Genomic DNA, 6,000 nt, shown 5'->3' with positions numbered 1-6,000 from the left:
AGGAAACTGAAGCTCGGAAAGAGCCGTGGTTATAAACTTACATAGATGGTAGGTGGCAGAGCCAATTCAGCTAACACAGATACTCTGACCCCCAGGACTGGCACTGATCTCTTTCTTCACTATGATGCTCTCAGGAGAAAACCAGAGCCTTATGATATAGGACCAAGAAGATGTGTGCAAGGTCAAAAGGAAAAAGCTTGGTACAGACAAATTTTGTTGTTAGTTCCTAGATCCAGGGATAGGTATGGGCTGTAATTCTGTGTAAGGGGATGAAAGTTGCCTCCATGTGGTAGATGGTCAAACTCCCCTGCAAAAGTGTGTGGATTTAGCCCTTGTGGCATGCCATGGAACTAAGTAATCTGATTGACTCAACAGATCTCACAAAACACAGCGGAGCCACCTGCAGGCCCCACGTCTTCCTAGATGAGGTCCTTATGGAAATGTGTGTAGCAGAGTCATCAGTAGCTTATCCTGATGGCAAAACTCAAACGGGGAGGCAGATGGCCAAAACCAGCTAAGTGAGAAAGATCAGGTTATGGGTAGAAAATCAAATCTGTGGTTAACCTCAGATTTCTGCATTGCTGCCTAAGTGGGGATAAATTATACCCTATGTTATGTTAAGGTGTGACTTAATCTTTCATTGTTTGTGGGTGTAATTAAGTTTTCCAACACCCTTTCATAAGACAAACACTTCAACAATACATATGGTCACTGATCTTATCATAAAATAGACGCTCTAATTAGAGCAGTGAGTTCCTGGCTAGTGTGTCATGGAAAACTGAAGTGGATTTTAGTCCTCTGTTTTATTAGGATTACTATGTGTTTGTTGTGAATGGTAGGTAGTGGAAAAAATCCTCGATGAAATGCCAGAGTGTTTTTGGTGGAGAGGGTGTTACAGTTATTGTGAGTAGAGTTACAAAACATCTTTCTTTGCACTGGAGAATAAGTGCAGATAACCATTTTCAAGACTGACAGTGGTCATAATGGAGCCACCTGGAATCATACCAAAGCTAAGATTAGTTTGGGGGGCCTATAGGCAGACAACATGGGCATTTGCTCTCTGAGTGCAGATTCTTTGGTTGTTTCAATATACTTTCCATTCAGTTCAGTTCAGTTCAGTTCAGTTGCTCAGTCATGTCCGACTCTTTACTTTCCATTACATCTATTAATTTCATTTAAGTTCCTTGACAAAGAGACTAGGTCTGGTTCCTTTTATAAAATGCCAAGCATAAAATTGTTGTTGTTGTTGTTCAGACGCTCATTTGTGTCCAACTCTTTGCGACCTCCATGGACAGGAGCACACCAGGCTTCCCAGTGCTTCATTGTCTACCAGAGTTTGCTCAAAAATGATAGTCCATTGAGTCGATGATGCCATCTGACCGTCTGATCCTCGGTTGCCCTCTTTCCCTCCTGCCTTCAATCTTTCCCAGCATCAGGGTCTTTTCTAATGAGGCAGCTCTTCACATCAGATTGCCAAGGTATTGGAGCTTCAGCTTCAGCATCAGTCCTTTCAGTGAATATTCAGGGTTGATTTCCTTTAGGATTGACTGGTTTGATCTCCTTGTACTCCAAGGGACTTTCAAGAGTCTTCTCCAACACCACAGTTTAAAAGCATCAATTCTTTGGTGCTCAGCTTTCTTTATGGCCCAACTCTCACATCCATACATGACCACTGGAAAAACCATAGCCTTGACTAGACGGACCTTTGTCAGCAGAGTGATGTACCTGCTTTTTAATATGCTGTCTAGGTTGTTCATAACTTTTCTTCCAAAGAGCAAGCGTCTTTTAATTTTATGCCTGCAGTCACCATCTGCAGTGATTTTAGAGCCCAAGAAAATAAAGTCTATCACTGTTTCCATTGTTTCCCCATCTATTTGCCATGAAGAAGTGATAGGACCAGATGCTGTGATCTTAGTTTTTGAATGTTGAGTTTTAAGCCAGCTTTTTCACTCTTCTCTTTCACTTTCATCAAGAGGCTCTTTAGTTCCTCTTCGTTTTCTGCTGTAAGGGTGGTGTCATCTGCATATCTGAGGTTATTGATACTTCTCCCAGCAATCTTGATTCCAGCTTGAGCTTCATTCAGCCTGGCATTTCACATAATGAATAAAGTTGGTATTTGGTAAATGCATAGTAATATACAAATAAGCATGCAGCATAGCCTTGCATTTTTATTATTTGTGATTATTTATATTTGAGATTAGGATTAAAAGACTACAGTCCATGGGGTGCCAAAGAGTTGGACACAACTCAGCAACTGAATACCAGCAAATTATAAAACAAGGTAGATTTCAGCCTGTGTATGGGAATTTTCCTCTGTGGATGGTAACTTTCCCTTGGAAGAAAAAAGTAGAACCCAAATGATGAGTATATGAGGATAGGTAATGAAATGTCTCATGAAACGAGATGGATTTTTCTGGTCAGTGTAGCCCAGCTTGTTCTAGTTTGCTAAATATACCTCTCAAATTTAGACGGAAAAGTTGGGGCCCTGATAGGTGACTCTGGTTTCCCCAACCACACACACCCTCTGTTCTGCTTCCTGAATCTTGTGAAAAAATAAGCCAATTAGAGATCCACTCCCTACCCTCTTCTTAGGTCACAGCCTAGTAATCCTGAGAGGGAGATCGATGGTGGTAAGAAAACGATTTTACCTGGTGAACAGAACAGGGGTTTGAGAGAGAAGGGAGGAGGGCTGCTGTTGCATGGGTACATTTAGAATAATTCTCTGACATTCAGCCCTGATCCTCAGATTTTCTTTGATATGCAAATCTCCACAATTGTGACATGGTCAAGATCAGCTGCTAAAAGCCTTAATTATCCTTATAAGAAAGAAAGCCCAACCTGTGAGAAGCCTCTATATCGGATCAAGGTCAAGCCAATTAGGACCATTTGTAACTTATCCTCCTTCTTCAAACATCCCTTGCTTTATAAATAGCTAGAAGCTATTCTGCAATCATTTACCTTTGTATAATGTATATAAGCATATACATATAGTTTTCATAAGATTACCATTTTATATGTTTTACATAGAGATACATAACTTACAAATATAATTTACATAGTCATCTGCACATGTAATAATAGATGTACATTTTCATATAGATATTTATCTGGCAATTTGCATTAAGAGGAGGGTATGGAAGGAATTTATTGTTGGTTTTTTTTGTATTCATCTCTTTGCTTGCTTATTTTATGATTTCTCTATGATAAATATCAAATTTTCTCAGTTTAAAAAAGGATTTCGGGAATTCCCTGGCAATCCAGTGGTTAGGACTACACAACTTTCACTGCCAAGGGTCTGGGTTCAATCCCTGACTGGGGAACTAAGATCCCAGAAGCTGCACGTCACCCAACCCCGGCCAAAAAAAAAAAAAGATTTGTTTTTCTTTATTTAAGATATTTCCTTGGAGAAATATCTTAAATACTCCAGTATTCTTGTCTGGGAAATCCCATGGACAGAGGAGCCTGGTGGGCTATAGTCCATGGAGTTGCAAAGAGTCGGACATGACCTAGCAACTAAACAACAACATTTAGGATACTTAAACACATGCACTGAGTTCCCACCTGCTCAGTACAGGGTGACCCAAAGTCCAAGTAGAACCTGGGGTCTGGAACAGCAACAGGCTATCTCATTACCACAAAAGGTTTTACATTTTAATTTTTCTGAGAGAGTTCAGTTCAGTTCAGTTCAGTCGCTCAGTTGTGTCCGACTCTTTGCGACCCCATGAATTGCAGCACGCCAGGCCTCCCTGTCCATCACCAACTCCCGGAGTTCACCCAAACTCATCGAGTCCGTGATGCCATCCAGCCATCTCATCCTCTGTCGTCCCCTTCTCCTCCTGCCCCCAATCCCTCCCAGCATCAGAGTCTGAGAGAGTAGAGGCTTCCAATGGCATCATTACTATATTGGCTCCCAGGAATCCAACAAGCATTCCTATTAGAGCTGACTTCATTTTATCTCTGGTGATGTCATTTGTTTTTCAGAGAATCCTTAGATAAACTAGAACAATTATTCTTCCACATTTCACCCAGAGCCATGAGCCTCAAAACTGCCTCAGCTGCTGTGGTAGCACCAGTGAATGGGAGTCTCTTCCCCTAGAGATCCATTTAGTGCTGTAAGAGGAAGGCTCAGGAGCCCCTCTCAGCCTTGATGGGTAGAAGGCCATACATACTGCCTTGAGAGATTAGCTGTGTCTGTGTCTGGACAGGCCCCAGTCCAGCTCCTCAGACCCTCCACAATCACTGGCCTTGTGGATTTCAAAGTTTCTCACCATTCAGGCTGGAGAAGGCAATGGCAACCCACTCCAGTACTCTTGCCTGGAAAATCCCATGGACGGAGGAGCCTGGTAGGCTGCCGTCTATGGGGTTGCAGAGAGTCAGACACAACTGAAGGGACTTAGCAGCAGCAGCATCACCATTCAGGCAACAATAGAGGCAAAACCATTTGGCTTTTTTTTCCCTTAGTTTTTTCTCTTTGTTAAATGGAAATACATAAGGATAGAATTGTGCCCACTCCATCCCAAACCTTGACCACTTTTTGCAAATGGGTAGAAAGGAATCACCGTTTATTGCCTGTAGTTCACATATAACTGGGGAGCACTCAGGACACTCCACACAGAGTTAAGGGGCCTACATCAGCTCTGGGATGACTCTAGAGTGGTCCTGTGAGTGGCTAAGACAAGGGTGAGCCACAGCCATGGTCTGAAGGGCCCTGGGAGAAGTGCATAGACTGCTGTCTTCTGCTTTGAGGCAGGAGAGACAAGGGGTGTATACCTCACTGCCCCTCCGCATGGACTGTTCCAGGTGTTAATTTCTCACGTGAGATAATCAGGTCCCCATAAGGCCATCCCTGCCCAGTGGAGCTACAGGCCTGACAAGAGGTCTAGCTCCACAGATGAAGCAGGGCCTGTCCCATACCAGGTGCGAGGAGCCCATCTGTCAGTGGGAGCAGCTCTGTGAAGGACACCTCCCAAAAAACAAACACATAAACAAAAACAAACATGCCCACTGTCAGTTCTGCAGCTCAGAGCAGCCTGGGGTGAGTCACTGCTGAGATTTCAGGGTCACTTCCTCCAGAGGCTGCTGTGCCTGATGCCACGCTACTGAGCCTGTCCTGGTTTCTGATACCATGTTCCATTCCAGCATAAACCAATTTGTTGCAGCAGTTCCTTTCAGTTCAGTTCAGTTGCTCAGTCGTGTCCGACTCTTTGCAACCCCATGAATCACAGCACACCAGGCCTCCCTGTCTATCACCAACTCCTGGAGTTCACTCAGACTCACGGCCATAGAGTCAGTGATGCCATCCAGCCATCTCCTCCTCTGTCGTCCCCTTTCCTTTAGAGGCATAATTCCTCTCCACCACCAGGGGGCAGCAGCGAGGTACACCTACTCCTAGTGAACCAAAGGTCAGTTCAGTTCAGTCGCTCAGTCGTGTCCGACTCTTTGGGACCCCATGAATTGCAGCACGACAGGCCTCCCTGTCCATCACCAACTCCCAGAGTTCACTCAGACTCACGTCCATCGAGTCACTGATGACATCCAGCCATCTCATCCTCTGTCGTCCCCTTCTCCTCCTGCCCCCAATCCCTCCCAGCATCAGAGTCTTTTCCAATGAGTCAACTCTTCGCATGAGTTGGCCAAAGTATTGGAGTTTCAGAACCAAAGGTACCTGATGGGAAAAGTTTGTGGGGCTTTTGCAGTGGGGCTTTAGCCCCGAGTATTCCCGAGGATGGGGCCACTTTTCATGCTACAAACCATGGATCTGGGGGCTTATGAGCTTTGCAAAGGCCAACAAGATGTTTGAGTAAAAAATAAATAGATGCCATTCTATATACAGGGGCTTCCCAAGTGGCTCAATAGGTAAAGAATCATCTGCCAATTCAGGAGAAACAAGAGACACGGGTTTGATCTCTAATTCAGGAAGATCCCCTGGAGAAGGAAACGGCAACACACTGCAGTATTCTTGCCTGGAAAATTCCATGGACATTCCTGGTGGGCTATAGT

The sequence above is a fragment of the Bos mutus genome, chromosome 3, assembly GCF_027580195.1.
Source record: "Bos mutus isolate GX-2022 chromosome 3, NWIPB_WYAK_1.1, whole genome shotgun sequence".
In the NCBI taxonomy this organism is placed as follows: domain Eukaryota; kingdom Metazoa; phylum Chordata; class Mammalia; order Artiodactyla; family Bovidae; genus Bos; species Bos mutus.
The sequence above is the reverse complement of the archived record's forward strand: the minus strand, read 5'-3'. Positions refer to the sequence as shown.